The 10,983-nt window shown below is 46.5% G+C and overlaps 1 long non-coding RNA gene across 1 annotated transcript; it reads left to right on the forward strand.

The window, feature by feature from the left end:
- The first annotated feature begins 1,175 nt into the window (after positions 1 to 1,175).
- LOC134738591 (uncharacterized) lies at positions 1,176 to 8,058 on the forward strand. Its single transcript, XR_010124450.1, has 2 exons — positions 1,176 to 1,245; positions 6,230 to 8,058. It is a non-coding gene; the product is annotated as an uncharacterized LOC134738591 (long non-coding RNA).
- The last annotated feature ends 2,925 nt before the right edge of the window (positions 8,059 to 10,983 follow it).

Below are 10,983 nucleotides of genomic sequence, written 5' to 3' on the forward strand. Positions count from 1 at the left end.
GTGGCAGCCCGCAGAGCATAGGGGCTCAACAGGCATGTGCCAGAATTTTTCTGGGGTTTAAACACCCTCTACAGGTTTCCTATTGGTCACTTGGTGTACACCCTATGTAAATGAAGTAGTGGTCCGTAATCGGCCCTAGGGTCCCTTAGGTTGCTTTGTGCAACCAGAGGCTGAAGTGAAGTTACAAAGGTTACACGCTATGCAAGCATCTGATACTTTCAAATTTTTGTCTGCCACGCAGTAAAGGTGATGGGGTTTGTAAAGGGAGTGGACTCCAGTCCTTTCAGTGGGTCCTTTCCTTACTCAGGTGGGGAAAGGGAAAGTTGGAGTTTTCCTTTTGATTTAGTTCTAGGAAGTCAGCGTGAATCAGTTAGGTTTCCTGCCTCCAGACCCTATTCCTCTGCCTCAGTAAGTTATTTTCTCTAGGGAGGGAGTGTCATTTCAGAGGCAAAGTATGAATATATTTTGTTAATCATTTGTATTTATTTATTATTTATTTATTTTGAGACAATCTCGCTCTGCCGCCCAGGCTGGAGTGTAGTGGCAATTACCTCTCACTGCAGCATCGAACTCCTGGACTCAAGTGATCCTCCCGCCTCGGCCTCCCAAAGTGCTGGGATTACTGGCGTGGAGACTTCAGTTTTAAGTGAGAACGTTTTGTAGTATTTACTTAATATTAAGAAATAAAAACAACTTAGAGTGGGGGAAAAAAAAGCCACTGGATTAGATACGAGTTCTAGTCCTTAACGAAAGTCACTTAAACTCTGTTTTGGCTTCCTCATCTGGAAGATGAAAATGGTAATATTACTGACTGAGTAGGGTTGCTGTAAGTATGAGTTAGTGTGTAAACGTTTACAATTACGCATGGCACACAGCAAGCGCCACGTTTCCTATCAGGGCTATTCTCACCTAACGCGTAAAACAGGATGGCATGCCCAGCTGGATCCGGGCCCTGGGTTCTCAGGCATTGTGATTGGTCTCAGCATATGACGCAAGGCGGGTTTCATTGATGAAATTGCTGTCAATTAGCGAAGGGCGGAAACCAGGCGAAGAGGGCGGTCCTTTAGTAGCACACTTGCGCGACTCGCTCCTCTTTTCCGGCTTAGCTACTGCGCATGCGTCTGGCCCTCTTGCGGTCCCGGCGTGCCCCGCAACAGCTTCCGGCGTGCTCCGCAACAGCTTCCGGCGTGACGCAGTAGAAAAGGTGGCGTGGCTGGCGATTCGTGCTCGTGAGGGCTTTTTCTGGTGAGGCGGTGCTTAAGGGTTGTGGCTCTGCTCTCTGTCCTGAGGCTTTCAGGTTGCATTCTGGGTTCCTGGACGCAAAAACTCGGATTGGCTGCGTGATGCAGAGTGAACTGGGTCCTCTGGGGACGCGTGGGGAACGTGGCAGTCAGGAGTGCCGGCTTTGTTGCCCTTCGGAGCTCTAGTCCGTTCAGGTTCCCCAGTGAGGCCTCCTTTGAAGGGCTGGGTGCCTCTTGCCCTTCACGCTAAGAAAACACTCGTTTCCTAAAGCTCGATTGCGCCCTTGTGCTGAGCGGTGGGGACACGAAGACAGCACAGAAACGCTGTTTACTCTCAGCAAGCCCCCACACTGTTGGAGTGGATAAACCCACCAGAAACAAATTACAGCGTTAGGCGGGTTAAGATGGAGCACCCTGAGAGATGTTACAGACAGAACCGGAGAGTTTAGAGGATCAGGTTGCTTCAAGAAGATGGGGGTAGTGGCGTCATCAATCCTCATCCTGGGGTTTTTGTTTTTGATGGTGCACTCCTTGAGGACATGAAATTTTTCTTCGACATTTCTGATACCTAGGCTCAGGTGCCCTTCCCTGGTTGGGAGGGATAGAAACCAGCTGTCTCTTGTGTTTATTATCTATGGAAAGGATGAATTAGGTCTTGGGGACTTCAGGAGGGAAAACTTTGGTGAGCAAAGGCACTAATATGTCCCTAGACCAGGGGTTCTCAACCAGCGCCCCCCTCCCAGAGCACAATTGACACTGTCTGGAGACAATTTTGTTGTCACTACCGAGGGGTGCTACTGACATCTAGTGTGTGGAGGCCAGGGATGCAGCTAAACATTCTGCAAGGATGCAGCTAAACATTCTGCAAGGTCCACAGGGTTCCCACCCACTCCCCGAACCCAAGAACTCAAAAAACCATCTGGCTCAAAATGTCAGTGTGCTGAGATTCTGAAACCCTACCCTAGAATGACAGCGGAAATGGAGAGACAGCAGATGTTGGAGACATCTCAGCTGAAGACTAGTTTTGTCTCTTTTTTTCTTTTTTTTTTTTTTTGAGACCGTGTCTGGCTCTGTCGCCCAGGCTGGAGTGCAGTGGCGCAATCTCGGCTCACTGCAAGCTCCGCCTCCCGGGTTCCCGTTATTCTCCCGCCTCAGCCTCTGGAGTAGCTGTTACTACAGGCGCCCGCCTTCATGCCCGGCTAATTTTTTGTTTTTGTATTTTTAGTAGATACAGGGTTTCACCGTGTTAGCCAGGATGGTCTCGATCTCCTGACCTCGTGATTGGCCCGCCTCAGCCTCCCAAAGTGCTGAGATTACAGTTGTGGGCCACCTCGCCCGGCCTCATTTTGTATTCTTTATAATGCTTAAGTATTTGATGCGCAGTTGGTTAATCAGGTCTGATGAGCCCAGTCTTCCTCTTATTTTTTCACCCATTCATTTGCCAGATATCTGTTTAGCACTAAACACTATTCAAGATGCTAGGATTCAGCTTTGAGCTGAAAAACCTTACATTCTTGCGGGGGGTGACAGACATTAAACTTACATGTCAAGTAGTAATATATGCTATGAAGTTCTTGCAGGATGGAGTTTTTCTTACTACCACCACGTATCATTTATTTACTTCCGAGTACCAAGCACTGGACTAGATACTTTACTAATATTTCTCCTCTTTTCCTGTATCCTGCAAGGTGCGTATTATTTATTATTTATTTTTTTGAGAGGGAGTCTCGCTCTGTCCCCCAGGCTGAACTGCAGTGGTGCAATCTCGGCTCACTGCAACCTCGACTTCCTGGGTTCAAGCGATTCTCCAGCCTCATTCTCCCGAGTAGCTGTGATTACAGGCACCCACCACCACGCCCTGGTAATCTTTTTTTTGTATTTTTAGTAAAGACGGGAGTTTCACCATGTTGGCCAGGCTGGTCTCGAACTCCTGACCTCAAGTGATCCGGCCACCTTGGCCTCCCAAAGTGCTGGGATTACAGGTGTGAGCCACCGCGCCCAGCCCTGCAAGGTGGCTGTTATTATCCTCAGATGATAAAAAGCAGATCACAGGAGTTGAATAATTTGTCCCAAATCACTTAGTATGGAGTTGAGCTTGGACTCAAACCAGATTCACCTGAAGGATAAAGTCTGTATTATTTCCACTGGTTAACATTGTGTCCCATATACGCAGCTGGATTGAATGGCATGAGAAATCTATACCTTCTTTCCTAGGGTTAAGAAAGTGAAGTAGAAACGAACTCACACTGACCTCTTTCTGTTTCCAGAGTAGAGTTTTTATCAGACCTAGCAGGAGGTGATTCTTCAGAGTTGCAGCAACTGAATTAGGAAAATAATTATAAGAGTGTGGTCATGGAAAGTGAGTAGTTCTTCTATAATAGGGGATGTAGCGTCTTGAAGGCCTAACTGAACTGGATGAGCCATTAAGACATACAGGGCTTATCCTATATCTTAACTTTGACAAAGTTGTGTAATGATTTTACTAATATCAAGAAAGCCATACAGGTTATGGGACTGGCTTGAAATCAGTTTCTGGAGGTTCAATTCCTTTTTTGTTTAGGTTTTCACGTAGATTGGCTCTTCGAATGTGTGGTAAGGTGGTGGACAGCTGTAAAGTCACTCTTAATTAGTAGGTGCTTGTTCAATGGTTAGAACTTTTCGTTTTGAAGCAAAGGCTTCTCAGATTATGAAAATTATTAGTGTGACTGCTGTTAATGAGATAAATGAGCCTACTGATGAGCTAACATTTCATGTGGTATATGCAGCAGGTTAATCAGAGTAACGTCGAGGCACACCGACAGGCCGAGGAAGTGCTGTAGGGAAAAGGTTAAATTAACACCTATAAATATAATGATGAAATGGATTTTAGCATAGGTCTGATTAAATAAATAACCTGAAAATAGGGGGAATCAGTGGACAAAGCCTCCTATTATGGCAAATACCGCTCCTATTGATAGAACATAGTGGAAATGGGCTACACCATAATATATGTCTTGTAAAATAATGTCTAATGATGAATTAGCTAGTATAATGCCAGTTAAACCTCCTACTATTAATAGGAAAATGAATCCTAGGGGCTCAGAATATTGTGGGAGATCATTTGATACTACTGCCGTGCAGTGTAGCTAATCAGCTAAAGACCTTGACTCCAGTAGGGATAGCAATAATTATAGTGGCGGAGGTGAAGTATGCTCGTGTGTCTACGTCCATTCCTACTGTAAATATATGGTGAGCCCATATGATAAATCCTAAGAAGCCAATTGATATTATGGCTCATACTATGCCCATATACTCAAATGGTTCCTTTTTTCCAGAGTAATACGTTACGATATGGGAGATTATCATGAAGCCTGGTAGGATTAGGTTATAGACTTCAGGATGACCAAAGAATCAGAATAAATGTTGATACAAGATAGGGTTAACCCTGCCAGCAGGGTCAAAAAAAGTAGTATTGAGGTTACGGTCAGTTAATAGTATGGCAATGCCAGCGGCTAGGACTGGGAGAGAAAGGAGAAGTACTGCCATAATGAGGACTGATCAGATGAAAAGGGGTGTTTGATATTGGGATAAGGCTGGGGGTTTTATGTTAATAACTGTAATAAAGTTAATGGCCGCTAAAATAGAAGAAACACCTGCCAAGTGGAGTGAGAAGATGGTTAGATCCACAGAGGCTCCTGCTAGGTTTCCTGCTAAAGGGGGATAAACTGTCCAGCCGGTTCCAGCGCTGACTTCTACTACTGAAGATGCAAGTAGGAGTAGAAAAGATGGGGGGGAGAAGTCAGAAGCTCATATTATTTATCTGGGGGAATGCCATATCAGGTGCACCAATCATCAGAGGAACTAGCCAGTTGCCAACACCCCCAAATATGATTGGTATTACCATAAAGAAAATTATGACGAATGCATGGGTGGTAACAGCAACATCGTAAATCTGATCATCTTCTAGCAGAGTTCCTGGTTGGCCTAATTCTGCTTGAATTAGAAGGCTTAAGGCGGTGCCCACTATTCCCGCTCATGCGCCGAATACTAAATATAGTATTCTGGTGTCTTTGTGGTTAGTTGAAAACAATCAATGATTAATGAACATAAGTGGGAAAAGGGTAAAATGGCTGAGTAAGCATTAGACTGTAAATCTTTTTTTGTTTGTTTGAGACGGAGTCTTGCTCTGTCCTCAGGTTGGAGTGCAGTGGCTCGATTTCAGCTCACTGCAACCTCCGCCTCCCGTGTTCAAGCGATTGTCCTGCCTCACCCTCCTGAGTAGCTGGGACTACAGACATGCGCCACCACGCCCAGCTAATTTTTTTATTTTTAGTAGAGACGGGGTTTCACCATGTTGGCCAGGATGGTCTCAATCTCTTGACCTTGTGATCCACACGCCTTGGCCTCCCAAAGTGCTGGGATTACAGGCATGAGCCACTGTGCCTGGCTGGATTTATCTTTTTAATTAAGATTGGGATAAGAGCTAGTATGTTCATTTCTAGGCCTGTTCAGATGAGAAATCTATATGAGCCTAGCATTGTGGTAAGAGTTCCTGTGAAAATAGTAAGGGAAATAATAAGTTGAGCTAATGGGTTAATTAGTACAGTAAGGGTATAACTAACATTTTTGGAGTATGGGCCCGATAGCTTATTTAGCCAACCTTACTTTAGGACTTGGTGTAATGGGTAGCACAGAGAATTTTGGATTCTCAGGGGTAGGTTCAATTCCTTTCGTTCTAGAAATGAGAGGATTTAAACCTTTATTGTTTACTCTATCAAAGTAATTCTTTTGTCAGACATATTTCCTATGTTTGGGGTGGGATGCTGGAAATTAGAATAGGCATTGAGATACATCATATGCAGAGTGCTAGTGTAAGCGGTAGGAACTTTTTTCATAGAAGATATATAAATTGGTCATAGCAGAATCGGAGATATGATGTTCGAATTCATAAAAACAGGATGGTTTGCTCCCTCTCCCTCCCCCTCCCCCTCCCCCTCTCCCCTCTTCAGTCTCCCTCTCCTTTTTTCGGTCTCCCTCTCCTTTTTTCGGTCTCCCTCTGTTGCCAAAGCTGGACTGTACTGCCGTGATCTCGGCTCGCTGCAACCTCCCTGCCTCGGGCTCCTGTGATTCTCCTGCCTCGGCCTGCCAAGTGCCTGGGATTGCAGGCGCGCGCCGCCACGCCTGACTGGTTTTTGTATTTTTGGTGGAGACGGGGTTTCGCCGTGTTGACCGGGCTGGTCTCCAGCTCCTGGCCTCCAGTGATCTGCCCGCCTCGGCCTCCCGAGGTGCTGGGATTGCAGACGGAGTCTCGCTCACTCAGTGCTCAATGTTGCTCAGGCTGGAGTGCAGTGGCATGATCTCGGCTCGCTACAACCTCCACCGCCCAGCCGCCTGCCTTGGCCTTCTAAAGTGCTAAGATTACAGCCTCTGCCCCGCCGCCACCCCGTCTAGGAAGTGAGGAGCGTCTCTGCCTGGCCGCCCATCTTCTGGGATGTGAGGAGCCCCTCTGCCCAGCCGCCCCATCTGGGAAGTGAGGAGCACCTCTGCCCGGCCGCCATCCCATATAGGAAGTGAGGAGCGTCTCTGCCTGGCCGCCCATCGTCTGGGATGTGAGGAGCACCTCTGCCCGGTCGCCCCGTCTGGGAGGTGAGGAGCACCTCTGCCCGGCTGCCCCATCTGGGAGGTGAGGAGCACCTCTGCCCGGCCGCCCGGTCTGGGAGGAAGTGAGGAGCACCTCTGCCCGGCCGCCCCATCTGGTAGGTGAGGAGCACCTCTGCCCGGCCGCCACTCCGTCTGGGAGGAAGTGAGGAGCACCTCTGCCCGGCCGCCCCGTCTGGGAGATGAGGAGCACTTCTGCCTGGCCGCCACCCTGTCTGGGAGGAAGTGAGGAGCACCTCTGCCCGGCCGCCCCATCTGCAAAGTGAGGAGCGCCTCTGCCCGGCCGCCCTGTCTGGGAGGTGAGGAGCGCCTCTGCCCGGCCGCCCATCGTCTGGGAAGTGAGGAGCGCCTCTGCCCGGCCGCCCGGTCTGGGAGGTGAGGAGCGCCTCTGCCCGGCCGCCCCGTCTGGGAGGTGAGGAGTGCCTCTGCCCGGCCGCCCCGTCTGGGATGTGAGGAGCGCCTCTGCCCGGCCGCCCTGTCTGGGCGGAGAAATTCTTCTGCCTTCGGATGCTGTTGATCTATGGCCTTTCCCCCAGCCCCATGCTTTCTGAAACATGTGCTGTGTCAACTCAGGGTTAAATGGATTAAGGGGGCGCAAGATGTGCTTTGTTAAACAGATGCTTGAAGGCAGCATGCTCTTTAAGAGCCGTCACCACTCCCTAATCCCAAGTACCCAGGGACACAAACACTGCAGAAGGCCGCAGGGACCTCTGCCTAGGAAAACCAGAGACCTTTGTTCATGCGTTTAACTCCTGACCTTCTCTCCACTATTATCCTATGACCCTCCCATATCCCCCTCTCCGAGAAACACCCAAGAATCATCAATAAATACTCAATTAAAAAAAAAAATGAGCTGTAACACTCACCGCGAAGGTCTGCAGCTTCACTCCTGAGCCAGTGAGACCACGAACCCACCAGAAGGAAGAAACTCCGAACACATCCGAACATCAGAAGGAACAAACTCCAGACGTGCAGCCTGAAGAGCTGTAACACTCACCGTGAGGGTCCGCAGCTTCATTCTTAAAGTCAGTGAGACCAAGAACCCACCAATTCCGGACACACCAGGAGGTGGATGTTGCCTGTGCACTCTAACCTGGGATGATGCCACTGCACTCTAACCTGGGTGACAAAGCGACACTCAGTCTCAAAAATAAATAAATAAATAAATTTTAAAAAAAAACAGGGTGGTTTAAGAAGGGTCTTGGTAATGAAATTTGTGGTATAGAGTTCTGGTGAATATATAGTGTGTAGTGCTCCTAGAAAAATGGTAATAGTTAAGTCATTTATTACGATAATATTCATATATTCTGCTATAAAGAAGAGGGCAAATGAACCTGTGGCATATTCGATGTTAAAGCCTGAGACTGACTCTGATTCTCCTTCTGTTAGTTCAAAAGGGGCTCGGTTCATTTCTGCTAGTGTGGAGATAAATCATATTATGGCTAGGGGTTATGATGGTAGAAGCAGTCAGAGGAATTCTTGCGTTGTGATAAATGCATGTAAGTTAAATGAGCCACTTATTAGTAGAACTGATAAAAGGATAATGGCTAGAGTGACTTCATATGAAATTGTCTGGGCTACAGCTTGTAATGTGCCGATTAGTGCGTAATTTGAATTAGATGCTCATCCTGATCATAGGATAGAGTAGATGGTTAGGCTTGCTGTTGCGAGTATAAATAGGAGGCCTATATTAAAATTAATTAGAGCATCTGGTATGCGGAGGGGAGTTCACAAGAGGAGAGCGATCAAAATAGCTAGGGTTGGAGCAGTAGCATACAGGGTAATAGTAGATGCTGAGGGACGTAAGGGTTCTTTGACAAAAAGTTTTATTGCATCAGCGAATGGTTGAAGCAGTCCATAGGGACCTACAATGTCAGATCCTTTGCGTAATTGTATGTAGCCTAAGAGTTTTCATTCAATGAGTGTAAGGAATACTATAGCGATTAAAGTGGTAATAATAAGTAGGAGAAGATTGATTATAGGCATATTGTTAAGAAGAGGAGTTGAACCTCTGATTTTAAAGTTTTAAGTTTTAGGTAATTGCCGGGCTCTGCCATCTTAAACACTGTTTAAGATGGTAGAGTGTGTGATGATTTGTTAGATTGAGACAGCATCATTTATGGGGGCAAGGGTGCTTTGTGAAGTGGGCCCTGTTTCTCTTGTCCTTTTGTACTAGGAGAAATGTTAAATAGTTAGAAACCGACCTGGATTACTCTGATCTGAACTGAGATCACATGGGACTTAAATCGTTGAAAAAACGAACCCTTAATAGCGGCTACACCATTGGGATGTCCTGATCCAGCATTGAAGCTGTAAACCCTATTGTTGATGTGGACCCTAGAATAGGATTGTGCTGTTATCTCTAGGATAACTTATTCCGTTGATCAAATTATTGGGTCAGTGTGTGTTAACTTGCTTAGACTAGTGTGGTTTTAGTTTAGGTTGTTTGGAGGTTGAATTATGCTCTGAAATAAAAGAAAATTTTTATTTTTTTATTTTTTATTTATTTATTTTTTAAGACAAGAGTCTGGCTCTGTTGCCAGGCTGGAGTGCAGTGGTGCGATCTTGGCTCACTGCTATCTCCACCTCCCGGGTTAAAGCCATTCTCCTGCCTCAGCCTCCTGAGTAGCTGGGATTACAGGCGCATATCACCACACCCAGCTAATTTTTGTATTTTTAGTAGAGACGGGGTTTCACCATGTTGGCCGGGATGGTCTCGATCTCCTGACCTCGTGATCTGCCTGCCTCAGCCTCCCAAAGTGTTGGGATTACAGGCGTGAGCAACCACGCCGGGCACCCCAACCAAAATTTTTAATGCAGAGATAGTAGGCTAGGGCCTGTAGGCTTTTTTTGAGTTTCTATTTGCATTAATGAATTAAAGCTCTATAGGGTCTTCTCATCTTATTTGTTTATACTGCCTCTTCATGGATAGGTCAGTTTCACTGATTGAAAGTAAGAGACAGCTGAACCCTTGTGTGGCCATTCATACAAGTCCCTATTTAGGGAGCAAGTGATTATGCTACCTTTACAATGTCAGGATACCGCAGCTGTTGAACATATGTCACTGGGCAGGCGGTACCTCTAATACTGGTAATGCCAGAGGTGATGTTTTTGGTAAACAGGTGGGGTAAGATTTCCTGAGTTCCTTATACTTTTTGTAATCTTTCTTTAGAGCATACCTGTGTTGGATTAATGGTATAAATAATAGGATATTTATTCTTTATTAATATTAGGCTGTTAACTGTCAGTGGATTCTGGTTTGATGTAAGCTTATGCAATGGAGAATGTCTTCATGTTACTAATATTAACATTATTGCTTCTATTAAGTAATAGATTAGTCTAATGTAATGTTAGGAGTTCAATAGAGTGATTAGGATTTAAAATAATTGGATGTTGAGCTTGAAAGCTTTCTTCTTTTCTTTTTTCTTTTTTTTGAGACAGAGTTTCGCTTTTCTTGTCCAGGCTGGAGTACAGTGGCGCAATCTTGGCTCACTGCAACCTCCGACTCCCGGGTTCAAGCGATTCTCCTGCCTCAGTCTCCCGAGTAGCTGGGATCACAGGCATGCACCACCATGCCTGGCTAATTTTGTATTTTTAGTAGAGGTGGAGTTTCTCCATGTTGGTCAGGCTGGTCTCAATCTGCCGACCTCAGGTGATCTGCCCACCTCGGTCTCCCAAAGTGCTGGGATTACAGGCGTGAGCCACCACACCTGGCCTTGAATGCTTTCTTAATTGGTGGCTGCTTTGGGGCCAAGTATGGTGGTAATATTTTTTACTCTCTGGAGGAAGGTTATTTCCTAGGGTCTAAACAGCTGTCCCAAAGAGGGACAAAATTAAGGATGGGAGATTTGTCTCCTGTAAAATGCATCCTTTCTCCTCTGCAGGTTATGTTCACCTGGTCCTACTCTGAATGAGAATCTCCTGGTTCTTGAAAGGCCTGCTCTGTGATGGAGGGATTGCAATGCCCAGCAAGGTGTGGGCACTTTAGTTAAGTCCTCAGTGTCTGAGTCACACCTCTCACCCAAACAGATCAATACAGCTGGCTTTCTGCTCGAGAGATGGCCAGAGGCCAGGCGTGGTGGCTCACGCCTGTAATCCCAGCACT

The sequence above is a fragment of the Pongo pygmaeus genome, chromosome 18 (assembly GCF_028885625.2).
Source record: "Pongo pygmaeus isolate AG05252 chromosome 18, NHGRI_mPonPyg2-v2.0_pri, whole genome shotgun sequence".
Lineage (NCBI taxonomy): Eukaryota > Metazoa > Chordata > Mammalia > Primates > Hominidae > Pongo > Pongo pygmaeus.